Here is a 20,407-nt window from a genome sequence, read left to right as displayed (position 1 = left end):
TAGGCCTGCAACTGCCCCTCCGAAAGGCAGTTTGAGGAAGAACAAGGGTGAAGAGTAAAGAGTTTTTAAGGAGGAGTAGAGGATATTCATTAGTCTGAGTTCCCCCAGAACAGAGCCTGAGGCAAGGACTTGGGTGCCATTGGTGGGTCCCAGCTTGTGACTGAGCGAGTCAGTGCTGTGGGCAGTGAGGGAGCAGTCCCGCTGGGGACTTGAGTCTTTGTGGGATGTGCCTCGGAAAGGGGTGTGTCCGTCCATCACCCTCACTCCTACTCATGGGGCGGGGCTTGCTCCTGTGGGTAGCCCTGCGGAAAAGCCTGTCACAGAGGCTCTGCTGCAGGGGACTTGTCCACGGGGACCTTGGGCGGCCTGGTGCGTGGCGGGTGAGGGCCGGCCAGGCTCTTTGGCACGTGTCTGGGGCAGGAGAGAGCGCATAGCCTCGTCCAGATTCGGCCCCTTGGGAACCTGCGGGCTGCATACCCCTAAACATGCTCCTGCGGGGAAGGCGAGAGGCGAAAACAGGCCGGTTATCAAGTGCGGCCAGAGTTTATTTCTGGGAGAAAAAATCAGGGGATTGAGGGGAGACTTTTTTGTACTTTGAAATTCAAGAGGAGGATTCTGGGAAAACTTAGGATCTGCCCTTATATGGTTTCTGGAAAATGGAAATCTACAAGCGTATGTCTTGAGAGTTTTATTTGTTTATTTATCTTTGTCTTTCACCTGTGAGGCTTGGGAGGCAGAAGCCCACAGGCTCTGCTTCTGCACAGCACGTCCAGGTCCACACTGCATGGCCGCTGTCCGGGTGCTCGAGCACTGCTCCCTGCCAACCCTCACTAGGATGTGCTGATGTGGGGAGACTCACAACAGCCCGGGAGGGATTGCAGGAGGATGAGCCCAAGCCATTGCCTGGCACCCTTATGTCGTGGGAAGCTTAGAGTGCATAGGGCGCAGAAGGACGCGCTTCTCCTGCCGTGCCTCTGAGGCCAGGCACCGCGGCTATGGTGCCAGCCCAGAACTGACATGCCCTCCTCACTGGCGCCACCTCGGCCCAGTGGCTGTTGCTGTTAGGATTCTGAGCACAATCGCTGTGTGGGACTGGGTGGAGGAACCTGGCTGAAACCCAGACATGAAGATGAGAAATGCATTAGTTTCTCATTACACCCCATATGCAGAAATATGATGACTAATGCATTATTCTACGCAGCAAGTTTGTAGTCTTGTCTAAACAAATTTGGTTAATTTAACATGATTTATTAAGAGGGAATATGCCACCTCATACATCTCATGATGTTCTTGTCAAGGTGATTATGGAATAGATTACTTGCTTTCTCAGTTACTAATGTTAAATTAATTCCTAGGTTTTTTTCCTCTCCTTTCCTTCATTCTCCTTCTTAAACACCTTTTCTTTCTTTCTTTGTTTCCTTTTCTTTTCCTTCCTTCCTCCTTTCCTTTCCTTTCCTTTCCTTTCCTTTCCTTTCCTTCCCTTCCCTTCCCTTCCCTTCCCTTCCCTTCCCTTCCCTTTCCTTTCTATCTTTTCTTTCTTTCTTAAATTTATGCTGTAAAATTTCAGTCAGATAAATTTATGATCCTGGCTCCCAAGCTTCCATTTTACAGGTCCTTTATAATTTTACTCCTAATGATTTCAAATACATCAATAAATAAGCAAGATGCAGCAGAAACCTATTAGGACTCTGGGATAGCTAAGTGCCATCACAGGCCTTGGTGTCCCACGGACGCCTTTGTGCTGCGGGGCAGTGCGTGAAGCTGTAGACCGTGGCAGGTGCCACCGGGGTTTCAATCTGTACCTGAAAATGAGAAAAATGGATTAGATCATTTCAAATATGTGTACATCTAAAGTGAACATATTAATATCATTGGGTGATGACAGTGATGCAATTTCTGTTTCTGATTTGGAAGAAGGCTATTGTGTTAGTTCATTTTGTGCTGCTATCAAGGAAATACATGCGGCTGGGTAATTCATAAAAAGAAGGGGTTTATTTGGCTCAGTTCTGCAGACTGTACAAGAAGCATCACATCAGCATCTGCTTCTGGTAAGGGCTTCAGGGAGCTTCCAGGCAAGGCAGAAGGGGAAGGGGAAGTAGGCGTGTCACCTGGCAGGTGAGTGGAGCAAGAGAAGGAGGAGGTGCCTTTAAATAACCAGCCCTCAAGAACTAATAATGTGAGAAGTGGCCCAATAACATGGGGAGGGCACCAAGGCACTCAGGGGATCCACCCCCATGGCCCAAACACCTCCCACCAGGTCCCACCTCCAACACTGAGGTTTAGATTCAACATGAGATTTGGAGGGGACAGACATGTAAACTGTATCACATGTAGTAATAGTGAGTTTAGGGGAAAGTGTTTTCCCAAAACAAGCCTCTCAGGAAAAATAAGTACAGTTCTGTCTGAGAGATGACACTTAGTTTGAACATCAGCAGGAAATGTGAGTTGGCCAGAAAAGGAACAACTTTCAGTGAGACAGTGATCCAGAGAAAAGCCCCACACCTAGCTTGCTCAGGCTCAGAGAAAGAGGGGACAGTGGCCTGAAGCTTTCTGACCCATGAAGCACTCACTGTAATAAGAGGAAATCAGTGACTCTTTTTGCAGTATCCTAGTTTAAGGACAGAAACTATACAGCCACACAAGATCACAGATCCCCTGCCATCCTCTCTGTTCCTTGTTCCTGTTAATAATTATAGCTAGCACTTATAGCCTTATTATATATCGCTCATTAGTATAGGTTTTTCACATATTTTCTCATTTACTCCTCATCACACCCCAATGAAATCAGTACTCTTAATATTCCCATTTTAGAGACAAGGAAATTGAGGGACAGAAAAGCTAAGTGACTCAACCAAAGCCATACCGCTAGTAAGTGGGGATTCAAACCCAGGTAGTGGGGCTGAGTCGGAGCTTGCAGGGCATGCTGTCTCTGGCAGAGGGGGCAACAGTCTGTTGAGGTTGTGCTGTGGGGGCGGCTGACACTCTGAGAGAAGGCCCTGCGCAGTGCGCGTGCGCGGAATAGAAGCTTCACTGACTAAGAATCCTTTGGTGCCTCCTGGGCAGAGCCTGCAGCAGGTCTCTCCAGCTTTGATGGCCTTGACCTGGAGGTTTTTAAAACATTCCCCTGGGTGATTAATTAATTAATTAATTAATTTTAGAGATAGTGACTCTCTCCATTGCCCAGGTTGGGGTGCAGTGGTACCATCACAGCTCACTGCAACCTCCAACTCCTGAGCTCAATCAATCCTCCTGCCTCAGGCTTCTGAGTAGCTGGTATCATAGGTGTGCACCACAACCCTCTGCTAATTTAAAAAAAATTTTTTTTAGGCCAGGCACAGTGGTTCACGCCTGTAATCCTAGCACTCTGGGAGGCCGAGGCGGGCAGGATTGGTCAAGGTCAGGAGTTCAAAACCAGCCTGAGCAAGAGCGAGACCCTGTCTCTACTATAAGTAGAAAGAAATTAATTGGCCAACTAAAAATATATAGAAAAAATCAGCTGGGCATGGTGGCACGTGCCTGTAGTCCTAGCTACTTAGGAAGCTGAGGCAGAAGGATTGCTTGAGCCCAGTAGTTTGAGACTGCTGTGAGCTAGGCTGACACCACGGCACTCTAACTGGGGCAACAGAGTGAGACTCTGTCTCAAAAAAAAAAAATTTTTTTTTAAGAGATGGGATCTTGCTGTGTTGCCCAGGGTGGTCTTGAACTTCTGGCCTCAAGCAATCCTCCCACCTCCACTTCCCAAAGTACTGGGATTACAGGTGTGAGCCACCACACCCTGCCTCGCCTGGGCGACTTTAACACATCACCTGTGGAAATCATGAATCTAGGCCGGCCTTTAGCAGTTAAGTAAGGAGTGCGTGTCAGTTCAGTAGTGTACCTAATTTTGTGATGATCAAAATAAGTGACTGAGGCAAGAAGTGATTTTATGATCCACATATGAAATTCCTCTTGTGTCATTTTGGATGCCTGATTTTGGTTGGTGTCTGTTTCTAGGGGGCCGGTGCTCTTCTTGGGGGGTATGTTTTCTATTCAGTTCTTCATATTTCCTGAGTTCCTTTGCTGATTTCTTCCCATGTCGATCAGTTGTTGTTTCCTTCCTTTAGGTTTTTGTTTGAGTATTGACACGCCTTGTTTAGTTTCTGAGCCGGTAGGTGGTGTCTCTGGGTGAGATTTGACCATTCCCTGTATAATGAGTCGGTAGGTGCCACGAAAAGGGTGTGCAGGATGCCCTCCCTGTCAGTAGGTGGCACTTGCTGGGAGGAACAGGCTACGCTGTTGTTTCTGTGTCCTGTTATCAGCTCTTGTTCCTGTAGGGAGGCACTCTAGTGCCTCAGGTGGGGTGTAGGGCCCTGGGACTTCCAGGTGTGTCCTTTTCTCCCCCTCAGTGAGGCCTGGTCTAGGAGAGAGTCTGGGCGGAGCTGGGTTGGGTAAGCCTGCCCTTTGGCACCACCAATGTCGTTAGCAGGGGTCAAAGTTCTGTTATCTGTTTCCAGGGAAAGCTGTCAGGGCGGGGCTGGAATGGCCCTGGCTCAGTCAGAAAATCTGCATGTGGGGGTGGGGCTGTCTGAGACCCGCAGTCTGGAGCGGGCCTCGCTTCTTTCCACCCTCCCCAACTCCGCGGCTACTCCTGGGGCTCTGCCAGCAGGCCAGACCACACGCCACCAGGCCTCCCTGGACTGTGATGCTGGCAGGGAGGTTCCCTACGCAGGAAAGCCACCTGGGCTGGGCCCATGGCCTCCTTTCGGCAGGGGGGTTGCCCTCTAGGATGCTGATCTGCCCCTGAAGGCACACACACCTCAGTAGGCTGTTCAAGTATATCCCTTCTGTGTCCCAGGCAATGCAAGACCTGGGTGCACGGGATCTGGTCTACAGGTCTGACCTCTGGGCCCCAGATTTCAACTATATCCCCACCAGGGAGAGGAGTGCCAGTCCCAATTCACCCACAGGGAGCCCAAGCTGGGTCTATGTCTCTCAGCCTCAGGGTCTGCCCCGTTCTCCTGGGATCACCATGCCAGCAGCACCTGGGAGGGCTGGCGGGTAGGGAGCTCACAGTCTGAGTTCCCCCTAGTCAGCTGTAGGGCCCCAAAAGGGAAGGTCCCGTTCCCTGTAGGTGCCTCTGGCTGGTGGCTGTATTGTCTCTCTGGGCAGCCGCGGGTAGGGTCGGTGGAGGGGAGAAGAAGGCAATATGGCGCCTGCCGCTCAGCTCGGGTCTGTGCACTTGGAGGTGCCTGAGGGAGTTGGGAGCCTGGTACCGCGTCCGCTACTGGCTTACTGCTCACTGGCAGCGGCCGTCTCTGGGCTGGTGTCCGCAGGTCTCTCCACCTGCTGTGGAGCCCACCAGCAGTTCTAGATGCAGGGGAGGGGAAACGGCAGATCCCCTACCCTTCTCCCTGGTCTCCAGGCTGCTCTGGCGGTCCCAGCCTCCAGCTCTCCTCCACGACCTCCTCCTATGGAGTCTCCCGTGGTCTCAGGTACCCCTCCTTCTGGCCCTCGTCCAATGTAGGCTCGTCTTCTTGCTTCTTTCTTCTATTTCTGCTAGAATTTGTCTTTTCTGCAAAGACACTCTGTCTGGCAGTGTTTCTTGTCCACCATCTTGATTCAATCCTCCCCTCTTTCATTTCTGATTTTAGTTATTGAGTCTTTTTTATTTTTTTACTTCATTAATTTAGCTATAGATTTGTCGATGTTGTTGATCTTTTCAAAGAACCAGTTCTTGGCTTTGTTAATTTTTTCTATTAATTTTTTATTCTCTATTTTGTTTATCTCTGCTCTGATCTTTTTTTTTTGCTTGCTTTGGGTTTAGTTTGTTCTTCTTTTTCTAGTTCCTTAAGGTGTAAAGTTAGGTTGTTGATTTGAGATCTTTCTTTTTTGATGTTGTGTTAATAATTTTACTCTTGGTGCTGCTTTCACTGCATTTCATGAATTTTGGCATGTTGTATCTTCATTTTTATTAGTCTCATATATTTTCTCATTTCCATAGTGATTTGTTCTTTGACCCATTGGTTGTTCATGAATATGTTATTTGATTTCCACATATTTGTAGATTTCTCTGGTTTTTCTTCTGCTATTGATTCCCATCTGCTTTGATCAAAAAATACTTTGTATGATTTCAATCTTTTTATTTATTTATTTTTGAGATAGAGTCTCACTTTGTTGCCCAGGCTAGAGTGAGTGCCATGGCATCAGCCTAGCTCACAGCAACCTCAGACTCCTGGGCTCAAGGAATCCTTCTGCCTCAGCCTCCCGAGTAACTGGGACTACAGGCATGCGCCACCATGCCCGGCTACTTTTTTCTATATACATTAGTTGGCCAATTAATTTCTTTTTATTTATAGTAGAGATAGGGTCTCACTCTTGCTCAGGCTGGTTTCAAACTCCTGACCTTGAGCAATCCCGCCCGCCTCAGCCTCCCAGAGTGCTAGGATTACAGGCGTGAGCCACCGCGCCCGGCCAATTTCAATCTTTTAAAATTATTAAAACTTGTTTTGTGGCCTAACATATGGTCTATCCTAGAGAACGATGCATATGCACTTAAGAAAAATGTGTATTCTTCTATTGTTGATTGGAGTGTTCTGTATATGTCTGATAGGTCCAATGGTCTATAGTGTCATTCAAATCCTCTATTTCCTTGTTCCTCTTCTGCCCTGCTGTCCTGTCAAGTTGGTGGTATTATTTTTCTTCTATAGACAAGGCATGGAGAGAGGCAAAGAGGCATAAAGTAGCTTGCTCAAGTTCATAGCTGGTAACTGGCAGAATTAGGCCTCAATTTAAGGTCTGGGTTCCCCAAAGGCCATGCCCTAATCCACCAGATAAGAGATAACTTTTCATGCTATCCACATTCTGATATTTCCACTATCCAACTGGAATTACTTGCTAAAATTTAATAATTGCTAAATATCACACACATATATGCATATATATACACATGTATACTTATATGTGTATATATGTGTGTTTTAGAATTTCTTCCATATATTGACAAATTTACCTTCTAATCTCACCAGCTAGCTTAACTCTAGGTTCATACCTGCTTTCAGCTGTGCAACAAATTACCTCCAAACCCAGTAGGTCTGATTATATGCATGGATTCTGTGGGTCAGAAATTCAAATGAAACATGCATAGCAGGATGGTTTGCTCCACTCCACAGTATCCAGGGCCTCAGCTGGGGGCTGGAATTATGCAAAGGCTCCATCACTGCCATGGGAGGTGCCTGGGTGGGAAGACAGGAAGACACAGACTGCCAGCTGGAGTGCCTACACATGGCCTCTGCCTGTAGCTTGGGCTTCCTCACAGCACGGAGCCTCAGGGCAGTTATTCTTCTTCTAAGGCAGCTCAGGACTCCGGGCATGAAGGCTGCATCACCTTTTCTGACCCGACCTTGGAAGGAGCATCACTTCTGCTATGTTGTTCAAAGGAGTCACAGTTTCTCAGGTTTCAAGGGAGTTTCACAGGTTCACAGGTTTCAGGGGAGGGAAAACACCCTCTGCCCCTTCAGGAGGGAGTGTAGCAAGGCCATACTGCAGAGGGGTGTGTGGGATAAAGAAATCGTCGTGACCATCTTTGGAAAGCACTGTCCCCTCACTCCCTTGTCACCAGTTACCTACGAAGGATCGCTGGTGTCTGGGGCTTCTCACTGGCCTGTCCTTTTCATGACCCCAGTAGGACTAGTTCTTCCAAGGGTTGCTTGTTTCTCTCCCTGCTCTTTGCCTCAAGGAGAGCCAGGATTTAGACTGCAGGAGGCAGCGGGAGCTTTGGCAGTCTCTGCAAACCCAGAGGAGGAAGCTTGGACCTCCTTCTAGTAACTGACTTAACATTTAATGGGCTGCATTTTCAGCACGGCAACTATCCAGCAGCAGAGGCAAAATACACAATCTCTCAAAATATAAAACTCTCTGAAGAGACACACGCTCTCTAAATATCTTAGAGATTTGTGTCTCTAAAATATACAAGTCTCTAAAACCTGAAAAGTCACAAAACATGTTACTTGCAAATTGAGCTAATTCAACAGTACCAAATTACAGGATGTTATGAGAGACAATTAACACTTTAAAGCGCATTTATGGCATTTTGACGAAATACCTCCTTGAGCTGAGGACCTTGTCCTTTTTGCACAGGACACCTACTATTGATGATCGCCTACAGAAAAATTAAGGATTAATTAGTGCTGCTGGAAAAGAAGCACAATGGGGAGAAGAGAACAGAGCCAGGGCCCAGAGAGTCACCCCCAACTGGCAGGCACCATTTCCTAATTCTCTGGGCAGAAAAAAAATCCCCTAGGTACCCCAAATGCCTAGAGGATGAAATTCTGCTTATTTCTATTTGGCAAAAGGGTAAAAAGACTTTCCTGAAAGCCTATGTTATGGGGTTGCAACATTTATAGCTAATTCACTGGTGTCTGAATCAGGAAAGTGTTTGTTCTTGTTTGCTTGTTTTTTTGAGACAGGCTCTTGCTCTCTTGCCCAGGCTAGAGTGCAGCGGCATGATCATAGCTCACTGCAACAAACTCCTCAAACTCCTGGGTTCAAGTGATCCTCCTGCCTAAGTCTCTTGAGTACCTAGGACTACAGGTACATGCCACTGCTGCTCCCAGCTAATTTTTCTATTTTTTGTAGAGACAGGGTCTTGCTATGTTGCCCAGGCTGGTCTCCAACTCTTGGTCTCAAGCAATGCTGCTACCTCACCCTCCCAAAGTCCTGGGACTACAGGTGTGAGCTAACACACCCAGCCCATAAATTTTTAAAATTTGACCTAGGTGACTATTTAATTTAAATTTTGCTTTTGATGGATGTAGGAGTCACATGAGGGAAAGGGCAGCCTTTTCAGGTGCTTACTGGCTTTAAATCACAAGCACCTTCACAGACCAGTGTCCCCTTTCACTCACAGCACTGCTACACTGAGAGGCGACACATGCGCTTCTAATCCCTAATCCTTTTAAAAAGTAGAACACTCTTTTTTAAATTGCCATACTGCTGCTTGTTCCTCAACACCAGTTTCTGCAAGCATTTCACCTGTTTTGATTTCAGTCCTTCGTGTCCATCTGTGGCCTGCGAGGCAGCACTAGGGCCAGCATTCACGGTGTGGGAACTTGTGCGGCAAGTTCCTCACAGCTCACAGAGTCTGGCTTACTGGGTTGGAAATCTTTGCATGTGTGATGGGATGTCAGAGGACAGTGGTCTAAGGGCATAAGTGGGAAGGTCCAAGGACAGAGTAGAGGAGAGGGTGAGGTACATAACTTTTCCTAAGAAGGAAGGATGAAGGGAAGATGAGATGTCACTTTAGGATAGGACTAAACTTACATATGGGCCGGGCGCAGTGGCTCACACCTGTAATCCTAGCACTCTGGGAGGCCAAGGCAGATGGATTGCTCGAGGTCAGGAGTTCCAAACCAGCCCGAGCAAGAGCAAGATCCCGTCTCTACTAAAATTAGAACGAAATTAATTGGCCAACTAATATATATAGAAAAAATCAGCCGGGCATGGTGGCTCATGCCTGTAGTCCCAGCTACTCAGGAGGCTGAGGCAGGAGGATTGCTTGAGCCCAGGAGTTGGAGGTTGCTGTGAGCTAGGCTGATGGTATGGCACTCTAGCCTGGGGAACAAAGTGAGACTCTGTCTCATAAAACTAAAATAAAACAAAAAAATAAACTTACATATGAAATGAACCCCAGTAGAAGAAATGGCATCTTGTTATATGTGAATCCACAGCAGCTTTGTTCGTTGTGTGCAGTGGGGTGTGATAATCCTTATACGCTGATGCTCTCATCTTTAACATGAAGGTGAAGAGTTTGTGTTTAGAGGATTGAGTTTGAAATCAACAAGTGAATTGGGAAAGACTTAGGTTTTCTTTATTATATTTAAAAATACCAATTATATTTGGTAAGGCCACATTTGAATAATTGTGGGGTTATTGCTCATATAACATTCATTTCTCCAATGTTGTGACCCAGATCTCTAAAGGATATTGCCCTACTCCATTCCTCCGACGCAGAGTATACAGTCACTCTTTAAATCTTTATTCTTTAAGAATATAAAGATGGGCCCATTATTATTATTTTCTATCAAAGTGAACCTAAATTTTAAACTTGAGTTTGACTGTAAACTTCATAGGGACAGGGAAATGTAGTACATAGCAGGGGGGCTCTGATCTTGGGCTCTACAGCTTGAACATTAGGGTTCAGAGATCTGTATTCCATCCATTAGCTATGTGATTTTGGGTAAATTACTTAATCCCTTTTGGATCTCAATTTTCTTATCTGTAAAATGGAGATGTAATAATAATATCTACCCCTTAAGGTTCTAACGAGGGTACTTCATTGACTTGATACATTTTTTTGCATTTGTTAATTTTTTCATTGACAAATTATAATTGTACATATTCATGGAATGGTGATGTTTTGATACATATTATATATAGTGTGATCAGATCAGAGTAATTAGCATATCCATCATCTCAAACATTTGTCATTTCTTGGTGTTGGGAACATTCAAAATCCTCCTTCTCAGTGTAACTACAGTCATCCTACAGTGACATAGAACACTAGAACTCATTTCTCCTAACCAGCTGTAATTTTGTATCATTTAACATTTTGTAATTTAATTTTATATCATTTAATTATATATCATTTTATATTTAATCTCTCCCTATCCATCCCTTCTCCCTCCTTTTCCTGGTCTGATATAACAAAATTTATTGAACGCCTACTATTTGTCAGACTTTGAGAATACAGTGAACAAACTTTCTCTGGCCCCTTTCCTGCTTTATTTCTCCTTTTGTGGATTTGATTAGTTTGTGTCTCCCCTACCTTGTGTTAAAGAAAAGACAGCATCCCCCAAATGGAGTCACTTATGCTAAAGTGCTACATCACCAAACCAAAAACATTAAGTTGTTTACTTGTAAGATCTGCCCTTCTAAGACATCAGGAGAGAGACAATAGCCAAATCCCATTAAGCCAACAAGATTTTACTTACATCCCCAGAAAGAAAGTAACCCTGAAATGACTAATCTACTATTCGTTTCTTGTTCCTGCTTCCTCTGCTTTTTTCTGTCTATAAAACTCACTCACTCTGGTTAGCTTGTTGGAACTTCTATTTGTAGACTGGATGATGCCCAGTTTATAAATCTCTAATAAATGCCAATTAGATCTTTGAAATTCAATTTGAAATTCTGCTTTTTGACAGCTTTCATCACCCCCAGAAACTTCTTGAGCACAGAGACCTTATCTGTTTCCCTCACCCCGGGGCTACTGGGTGGCACACAGTGGGAGCACACATCTTTATGGCAGAACGAGTGGATGGATGGATTGGTGAGATGCTTCCTTCTGAAAGCCCAGCCTTTGAAATGCTCCTCATCCAGGAGGCAGGTGAGGTGCAACCCTCTCCTCTCCAGTATTCTTCCTCACTGTCCCTGTGCACTGCCTTGGCAGGTAAGATGAGAAGGGCCAAGGGCTCAGCACTGCAACTGCTGATGCCTTGGAGAGCCTCCAGTGGGGCAAGCATCTTCTTTCTTGTTTTTCCCTTTTCTCCTCCTCTTTGGGTCAACATTGTCTCATCTTCAGAGTGGGAAGATCAAAGACTTGCCTGACTCCTTGGCTCTAGACTTGTCTAATCTAGACACAAGGCATTCTTTGCAAGGTCCATTATCTTTTGCCAGGTCTGGATTGAAGTCAAATGTCAATACCAATCAATGTCAGTTACCTACCATTGTCTAGGGCATGTTATTTTCCTTACTGGACTTTATAGGGAAGGGTGGTTTGTCAAGAACATGGTTAGATGTTCAAGGTCCCAAGGTTCCCATGCCCTGTATTGTGCCAGGCCAGTGCTTCTCGAGCTCAGGTTCTGCCAAACACAGGTCTTGCAATATGCTCCATGAAAGAAGCATTCCATACTTGTAAAATTTAGGATATTTTAGGAAGTTTAAGTAAAGCTGCATTCTATATTGGAATGTCTCAAACAACATCAGTTTATTAAAGGCTTGGAAAAGTACTGGAGTAAGGGGATCTGTTTAAAACTGTTTAACCCAATCTATAAAAAACATTCTGATCTCAGAAATCTGTTTTTGCATGCAGCTAAAGGCCTGCAGAGTGCACTGGAGAAACTCTGCTTGGCAATGAAAAAACATTGCAGCACAAGACCTAGCCAGAGACCTCAAACTCTGAACATATTGATTATTTTCAGCTGTGAGAGTTTGCCAAGTTACAGGAGGAATTATTGCTTTTTATAATGTTTTGGTGGATGCATTCACACCCACACACATCTCAAAATATTTTTAAATATGTGTTCTTAACAATTAATGGTATTTTGAGCTTTTCTGTAAAGTTCTAAACTTTATGTTCCAGACGCACTGGAGCTGGACTTTGCTGGTCAGCTTCTTATACAGCTTAGACTGCATGTGATCAGCTTAGTAGCCTTTTACAGAATAAAAGGATTTGTTCTATAAAATTTAGATTCAGTCAAAAGATGGCACTCAAGGATCCAGAAAGGCACATGTGGCCCCAAGGCCGCAGGTTCCTCACCCCTAGTTAGGATTATATATTCTTATCTCTGTGTGTTTTAGGCTCTGCCTAAGTAGCCTCATGAGCTCCAAGACATTGGTACAGTTTTGGGGCCTTGGCTTACCCATGAAATTAAATGGCTCAGGGATCAGCTCTGGGTGTGTTTTTCCTTCTGTTATAAATTGCCTTCCTGTTACGATACCTTAAACTAGTCATATTTGATGGAATGTGTGATAAAAAGCTAGTCTCTTGCTCAAATATCTTGGTTTCCTAAGGCAGAGGCCATATTTTCTTTCTTACCCCAAAATAAGGACTTTTTGACTTGAAATATAAAGAAAATATTAAAAATGTCACATTTTATTTTCATATTTGAAATTCTAAGTTTTATTTAAACTCTCTTTAAATATTACTTCTTCTCTGAGAACCTAATATCAGAGGACCAATAAATAAGTTGTGGTACATTCATGCAATGGACTCTTAAGCAACTATTAAACACCATGTTAGGCTGGGCACGGTGGCTCACTCCTGTAATCCTAGCACTCTGGGAGGCCAAAGCAGGAGGACTGCTTGAGCTCAGGAGTCAAGACCAGCCTAAGCAAGATCCTGTCTCTACTAAAAATAGAAAAATTAGCTGGGCATCATGGTGTGTGCCTGTAGTCCCAGCTACTCTGGAGGCTGAGGAAGGAGGACCGCTTGAGCCCAGGAGTTGGATGTTGCAGTGAGCTATCATGATGCCAATGCACTCTACTGGGGCGACAGAGTAAAACTCTGTCTCAAAAGAGAGAGAGAGAGAGAGAGAGAGAGAGAGAGAGAGAGAGAGAGAACTGAGCCCCCTTCCTCACCTCCCCTTCATATTAAAGAAAATCATGTTATAAAAGAATAATTTAATGACATGGAAAAGTAGTCAATATATATTTAGAGGGGGAAAAGCCTATAAACAGCATGGCATAGAACAAGTCTGTAAGGTTATACATCAAAATGTTTATAATGTTTATCTCTAGGAAATGGGGTTGCAATTTTTTTTTTGTTAGCAGTGTTTATTTTCCCTGGCATGTTGAATGTCCACGAGTCTCTTGTGTTTCTATACATTTTGTGAGCAAAGGCAGTGACTGTCTTTGCTCTGGACTGTCTTTTCAAGGATGTTTGTATAATGAACAGCCTGGGAGAGTAGAGATAGTGTCTCTCTTTGGAGCAAGGGACAGGTTTGTTTACTGTCCAGTATAATAAGGGTAATGTCTCCCTCCGGGACAAAGGCCAGTTAGGAAGACTCACTTCCCATCATAAAAGATTTAGGGTTCCCTAAGCTTGGGGATCCTCTCCTGTAACCAAACCCACTCCATATACAGGTGTTACCTGGCCTACTTTGCATTGCCCTGTGGGAATTTAGGCCTAGGGAACTTGTGTTTTGGCTCCTGTTACTGCTGTGATTAATGAAGTCCTTTGTCTCTGACCCAGGAGTTTTGTGTCTTGTGCCAACATCCGTGAAATCATGGTAGGATGACTTATTAGCTTGCAAGAAGGGTAAAATCTTACAATTTTTATAGTTCTTAACACAATGAATATGTATTATTTTTATAATCAAGAAAATAAATTATAATTAAAATGGAAATTCTGGACAACACTCCCAAGTAACTTTCTTGGACAGAGAAGTGGAAGCGTGTCAGAGGAACAGCAAAAATGCTGTTCATTAAAATGAAATCTACTCAGGGGTGGCAATGACAGGGCCTGCTCTAGTCCTGAGTGATGACTTCCTACTGGGCATCAGAAGACCATCAAGTGTAACTATGAATGCCATAATTCTTAAAAACACATATAAGATTAAGGTTAGATTCTCATAGAATAAAAAAGGATTCTCTTCTGGGAAGAGGAGAAGGTTTGAACATTCTGCTGGTCTGTCTTATTGCACATAGAGGGATACATCTGTGACAATAATTTAGGGTGAGTGTCCTTTGTCATCCTCTGACTTTTGGCCTTGTCCTTTCCCAGATGTTTTTTATTCTCATTCTGACTACAAGTTGCACTGAACCTTTCATGGAAACCCAGATGCCAATGTTTTGAATTCATCTTTCTTCCCTACCTTGTCACCAAACTAGCTACTCTAGCATCCTAATTCAAATGTTTGTGATCCGTAAGGGGCGAATCCCCAGTCATGGCTTAATGTATGGTATTAGGAGGTGGGGCCTTTGAGAGGTGATGCGGCCATGGGGGTGGAACCCTCATTAATGGCATTAGTGACCCTATAAAAAGGACCCCAAAAGTTCTTTTACCCCCCTCTTTCCACCATGTGAGGATACAAGGAGAGGTCGGCGGCCTGCAACCTGGAAGAGGCCCTCACCGGAGTCTAACCTGCTTGGCACCCTGATGTTGGACACCCAGCCTGCTGTACTTTGAGAAATAAATTTCTGTTTATAAACCTAGTTTACAGGCATTCTGTTATAGCAGCCCAAACTGACTAAGACATTATTGAGATTATTTGCATTTTAACAGAACACAACACCTTACTTTAAAAAAAACTAATTGTGAACCCTGAGGTAAGTCGGTGGGGAGAAATTAACAGGCGTAGGGAAAGGCAGGAAGACCACCCGAGGCGGCACGTCGTGCTAGTGGTTACCGGTAACCTGAAGCATTTCGTTCTGCTCTTCGGCTGAAGCCAGGTTGCTCTGGCACCCTCAGCAACGCCGTGGCGCCCTGCCAGGGCGGGAGGCCGGCCTCCTCCGGGCGTCTCCCTGGAAACGCGGCCGGCGTCTCCCTGGAAACGCGACCGCGCCAGGCCGGCGGAAGCTGCCCCTGCGGGCTCGGCCACGCGAGTCGCATTTCAGCGCGCGCTGAATTCTGCAGACAGTGTAGGACGGGCTTTTTTTTTTCTCCTCTCAGGATGAGTCTTTATTTCGTTCATTTCCTACTTACAAGATGAAATTCCAATCTGTAACAGTTGTTTTTGCCAGTTCAGTCAACGGCTCAGAAGATCACCTGTCCTACTTCCACAGTAGAAGCTATTCCAGGGGCAGGTCCGCGGGTCATGGACTCACTGGACTGGAAGTGCCGTTCCGGAATCCCACTTACATCCCACACTTCATCCCGGTTGGCGACCATCGCGGAAACAGATGGTACTTCTAGTCACTATCTCAAAGATCAGAACTACCTCATTTGCATGTCAAGAAAATTTTCTCAAGTTTATTTAAAGTATTTATCATTTTCCTGCAGTTATTCAAGTGTCTGACATTCTTTCCCCTACCTCTAAGTTCCTTTCTTTTTCACATTATCTTTCTTGATTGCTTCTTCTTATAAAAACAAACAACAACAACAAAAAGATGTGGATGTATTGTGCACATAAGCAGGTCCATACAGAAAAACGCACAGTAACAGCTCAGAGTATGAAGCCAAGAAGGAGGAATCTGAGATATCAGACTTGTTCTGAAATAAGCTGCGAGGGTAACACCACGTTAGCTTAATCAGAACTTTCCCTAACCGACTATTTAACAGTGGCAAATATTAAAAAATCTGGTAGTTAAAATACATAGCAGTCACTCATATACTGCCCCCCAACCCACCCAGCTTCTGAACAGAGCTTTTTCAAGTTTTATCCTCCTTTCGCAGAACGGGCTTCTTCAAAAGGGTGAAGAAGCAGTCCTGCGGGCCTGCGGCGACAATGCCGGCGCGCGGCGGGGATGCGCGGCCCCGCGGGGTGCCTCGTTGACGGCATCTTGTTTCACATTCCCGAGAAGGCATGGTCAACCCCCACGAGTGGAGGCGACCTATTTAGAGACTCTTAATGGTCCTCAGAGTGTGTTCCCAACCAGCATTCGCGTCACCTGGGGACGGAGAAAAAACGAAACTCTCAGGTCCCCCCAGACCTGCCGCGCGGGGCCACCGATCCCTACCGCCGGGCTCCGACGCGCCGGCAAGCTTGGGAGGCGCCCCGCGGCTGAAGAGCGCGGCCGAACCCCAGCCGAGGGGCGGGCGGAGCGGGGCCCAGCTACATGGCCCCGCTCACCGCCCGGAAACGCGGTTTCCGCCCCGGAAGCCCTCGCGCCTTTGCGAAGGCGGCCCAGGCCGCCGCGAGCGCGCAGCGCCGGGTGCCGCCAGCGCCAAGGGCCGGACGGCGCCGGGGCAGCCGCGCTTTGCAGCTAACCCGCCGCCAGCGCCTTCCGGGGAGCCACGGCGGAGCCGCCTGGAGCCGCGCCCCTCCGCCGCCGCCGGGTCGGGCGGACAGGGCCGCGGGCCGCGTCGCCTCCTGCCTGCCTGCTTCCCTCTCGGGCCGAGCTGTGAGGGCGCGGCCGCTGTTTATGCCTTAGACCCTCCGAACAAACTGATTTCAAGAGCTAAATTTTATTTAAAGATGTGTGACCTCAGCCATGCGTGGTGTCGCGCGCCAGACGTCCCAGCTACACGAGGCTGTGGCGGGAGGATCGCTTGAGCCCAGGTTCGAGTCCAGCCTGGGCAACATAGTGAGACGCTGTCTTCAAATTAAAACAACAACAACAACAAAATTATATATATATATATATATACATATATATATATATATATATTGACCTCAGTGGTAAACACACTTTCAAAAGCAGCAGTCACCTATTTCTGTTCTGGTAATTCAAGAGCAGAACTGATCGCACCCCACAGCAGCACAGCAGCACGGGAGCAGCGCTCTGGGGCCCTCGTGGAGGGAGCGCTCGCGCCGGCCGGGCGGGGCTCGCGTTGCCTCTGCTCTCCTCCTGCTTCTCCACTGCAGGGTCCCCCTGTGGGGTAAGAGGTGAGAATGGCCAAGGGCAGCAGGAAAATGTGGAGGAACAGAGTGGCGAAGACAAAGGCAGTAGATGATGATTGAGGCCTGGCACTGAAGAGAAATGCCAAGCCACCATTCGCAGGAAGGCAGGCGAGCTCTGTGAGCCCCAGGCGGCGGGCCTCCAGCTCCCGTCACTGGGGATGTCGCTGAAATGCAGATTCTGACTGTGCAGGTCTCAGGGAGGCCCAGAGTCAGCCTTTCTAACAAGCACCCTGAAGACGCTGATGCTGCTGGAGGACAGATTTAGGAGTTCAAGTGGTTTTTGGTTTCATGGTTGAATTGGATAGTGATATGTCTGGGTTTTTAGTGCACCTGTCACCTGAAGAGTGTACATTGCCCCGACAGGTAGTTTTTCTTCCCTCGCCGCTCTCCCACCCTCCCTCTTCTGAGTCTCCAATGTCCATTGTACTCTGTGTGCCAAGGGCTACTCCGAGTATTGGGCACTGGGCATGTCAAGTGGATATGATTAGGTTGCCCTCTAGTGATAAACCTGTGGAAATCCAAGGTGTTTCTACCTTAACAGAGAACCAGGTCGATTAAGACTTTTTAAATTAAGGTTATTACTGTAATCCCAGTTACTTGGGAGGCTGAAGTGGGAGGATTGCTTGAGCCCAGGAGTTCAAGACCAGCCTGGGCAACATAGGGAGACCCTGTCTCAAAAAAAAAAAATTAAAAATACAAAAATTAAGATTATTAATACCAAATTAATTAGAAATGTAAACAACTTTACAGAAGAAGAATCAGTATTAAGCTCTGTATTATTTGTATCACTCCAAGCTCTCCTTTCCCATATATAAATGGAGAATTTTTCACTCCTGCCAATTTTCAAGACTAAGGTTACTGAAGCCGTCTGTACTCCACATTAACCTTTCTCCAAATAATCACAACTATTTCCTATAATACTGTTACATCCTGTTGCTTCTTGTCTTGGAAAACATTCCACAGCTCTCTTTAGCCAGTTTAGACTCCACAGCTTGGCACCCAAGAACTTCTGCTACGTGGCTCTAATCTTTGCCAGCCTCATTGGAAGTGGATTGTTATACATGCATAATAATTTTACAATACTATATCAAGTGTAAATACACTATACGAATTTATTCTGTTTTCACATTTTTAATGAGTACCGTACCCATCATGCAGTGTTGCAGGGGCTGGTATATATAAAACAGTTTATATGTTTTTTATTCTGGGTCTTTTTTTACATACTATTAGTTTATAGAAATACTCTCAGGTATTGACATAGTCCATTGTGTAACTGCGTATAGTGTTTGGAATTTCTTGATGTTATTAATGTGCTGCTATGTACTCCCATCTATGTTTGGAGGAGGAAGGGGGACAATCTATCTTCTTGGGCTAAATACCCTAAAGTAGAATCATGGAATTAAAATTACAGTGAGTTTTATAGCTCATAATGTATTGACAAATTTCTTTTCAGAGACTGAAAAATATTTCCAGGTTATTCATAATGTTACAGGAAAACTGTCCTCTTTCCCTACTTTCTGTAAGCTGCAAAGAAAAAGCATTCCATTGGTAAACATTCAGATTTTTAATTTTCTGGCCCAAAAAATATGGAGGAAGAGAGCTTGTGCCCTAAAGGCACCTTCTCCAGAAATTTTAAAGAGTTAGATATGGGATAAAGAGGTGTATGAGCATGCACAGGGTGAAGTTTCAGATGCATGGGGACAGTTCATGTACCTGCTTTTTCATTTATTGCATGTACAGAAAATGGTGGTAATTCTCACTTGAGGGGAGTGATTTTTAGTATTATAATGGTATGTTAATGAGTTAAAATAACTGAAGGTCGCCTGCTCTGGTCTGCACCCTGGCTTTGTGCAGGCCTGGACCTCCAGCGTCCCGCGTGGGTTATGTGGTTATCTGTATCATTTGGGCCTTCTGGTATCATTGAGTAGCTGTGCCTATAGATAAAGAAACTAAAGAAAACTGTTAAAAGAAAGAAAGAAAGAAAAGAGAAGGGAAAAAAACTGGTAAAAGCTTTTCCATCTGCTTTATTGGGGCCATCTTGGTAACAATAACAAATTTATACTAGTTTTCATCCAGTACCTACTTCAATGAGTTTTGTAATTTTAAAATATTTTTATTACTTTGACAGATGCATCTAGGACTACCACGAATTTATAAGTGCCTTTGTGCAAATTAGAAGAAAGCAGCCATACAGGCATATCTTTGTGTGCAGGGCACCTTCGCATAGAGAAAAAGGTGCTATTCTTCTGAATGGACAGCACCTGTGACAGTACAGTGGCTTTGTGGATGAAGCACAGCTGCCTACCTATATCTTTGAAGTGCACACTGTGGACCTTCATCTATGTGGTCCTGTGTTTATTTAACAAACATTTTGAACCTCTGCTAAGATAAGTAAAATCATACTTTAATGCAAATATGTAATGAGTATATGTCAAAGATTTGATCCAACTCAATTAACAAGTAAGCCAGTAAGATGTAAATGCTGGCTGGAGGAGCATTTGTGGAACTGGGCACTTAAAAGCAATTTAATAAAAGATTGTTAGGATAAGATTTATGGTTATATTTTTTAAAAACTATTTAAAATCCTACAAGGCAATACACTATAACTTTTGGGATTATCTTTTCCACTAGACGAATTACTTATATCTCTACCAGAACTGTTTAATTTGCCCTTGAAAGAGTTGTAAAGCAGGCCAATCAGTGGAAAGTAAATCAAAGGGCAAACCTAGCCACTGCACTGAAAGAAAACCCAGAAATCATTTTCTTATTTCCACGTTTTACATAATATTTGAATAGTCTCCCTCACTTGCAATGAGAAATAATCTCCAGAGATTATTCTCAATCCCCAAAGGAATGGTCTTGTAATATTTAGTTGGCTTGATTATTGACAGAGGTACAGAAAGAATGTTCATTAACTATTAGACCAACCTGAGTATGCTCTGCAAATGAGGAACCATGCAATACTGAGCAAGTACCCAGCCCAAGACTGAGCCTTATGATCTACCCAAAAGAGAATCGTTCTCAAATATAATATTCCAGGTATGGTCTTGATTGCACAATTGATTTTTCATAATTTTCTGGTAAAAAGGAGATCAATATATTATTGAACTTATAAAATTTAGATAGTGAAAAGAGATTCAGTGAAAGCATTT

The 20,407-nt window shown here is 45.0% G+C and overlaps 1 long non-coding RNA gene across 1 annotated transcript; it reads right to left on the bottom strand.

The window, feature by feature from the left end:
• Nucleotides 1-683: 683 nt before the first annotated feature.
• LOC105881719 (uncharacterized) lies at nucleotides 684-15,234 on the bottom strand. Its single transcript, XR_001158894.3, has 3 exons — nucleotides 15,102-15,234; nucleotides 1,678-1,802; nucleotides 684-1,110 (listed from the first exon to the last, which is right to left on the bottom strand). It is a non-coding gene; the product is annotated as an uncharacterized LOC105881719 (long non-coding RNA).
• Between the last annotated feature and the right edge of the window lie 5,173 nt (nucleotides 15,235-20,407).

This window comes from Microcebus murinus, chromosome 25 (assembly GCF_040939455.1).
Source record: "Microcebus murinus isolate Inina chromosome 25, M.murinus_Inina_mat1.0, whole genome shotgun sequence".
In the NCBI taxonomy this organism is placed as follows: Eukaryota; Metazoa; Chordata; class Mammalia; order Primates; family Cheirogaleidae; genus Microcebus; species Microcebus murinus.
The sequence above is the reverse complement of the archived record's forward strand: the minus strand, read 5'-3'. Positions and strand labels throughout refer to the sequence as shown.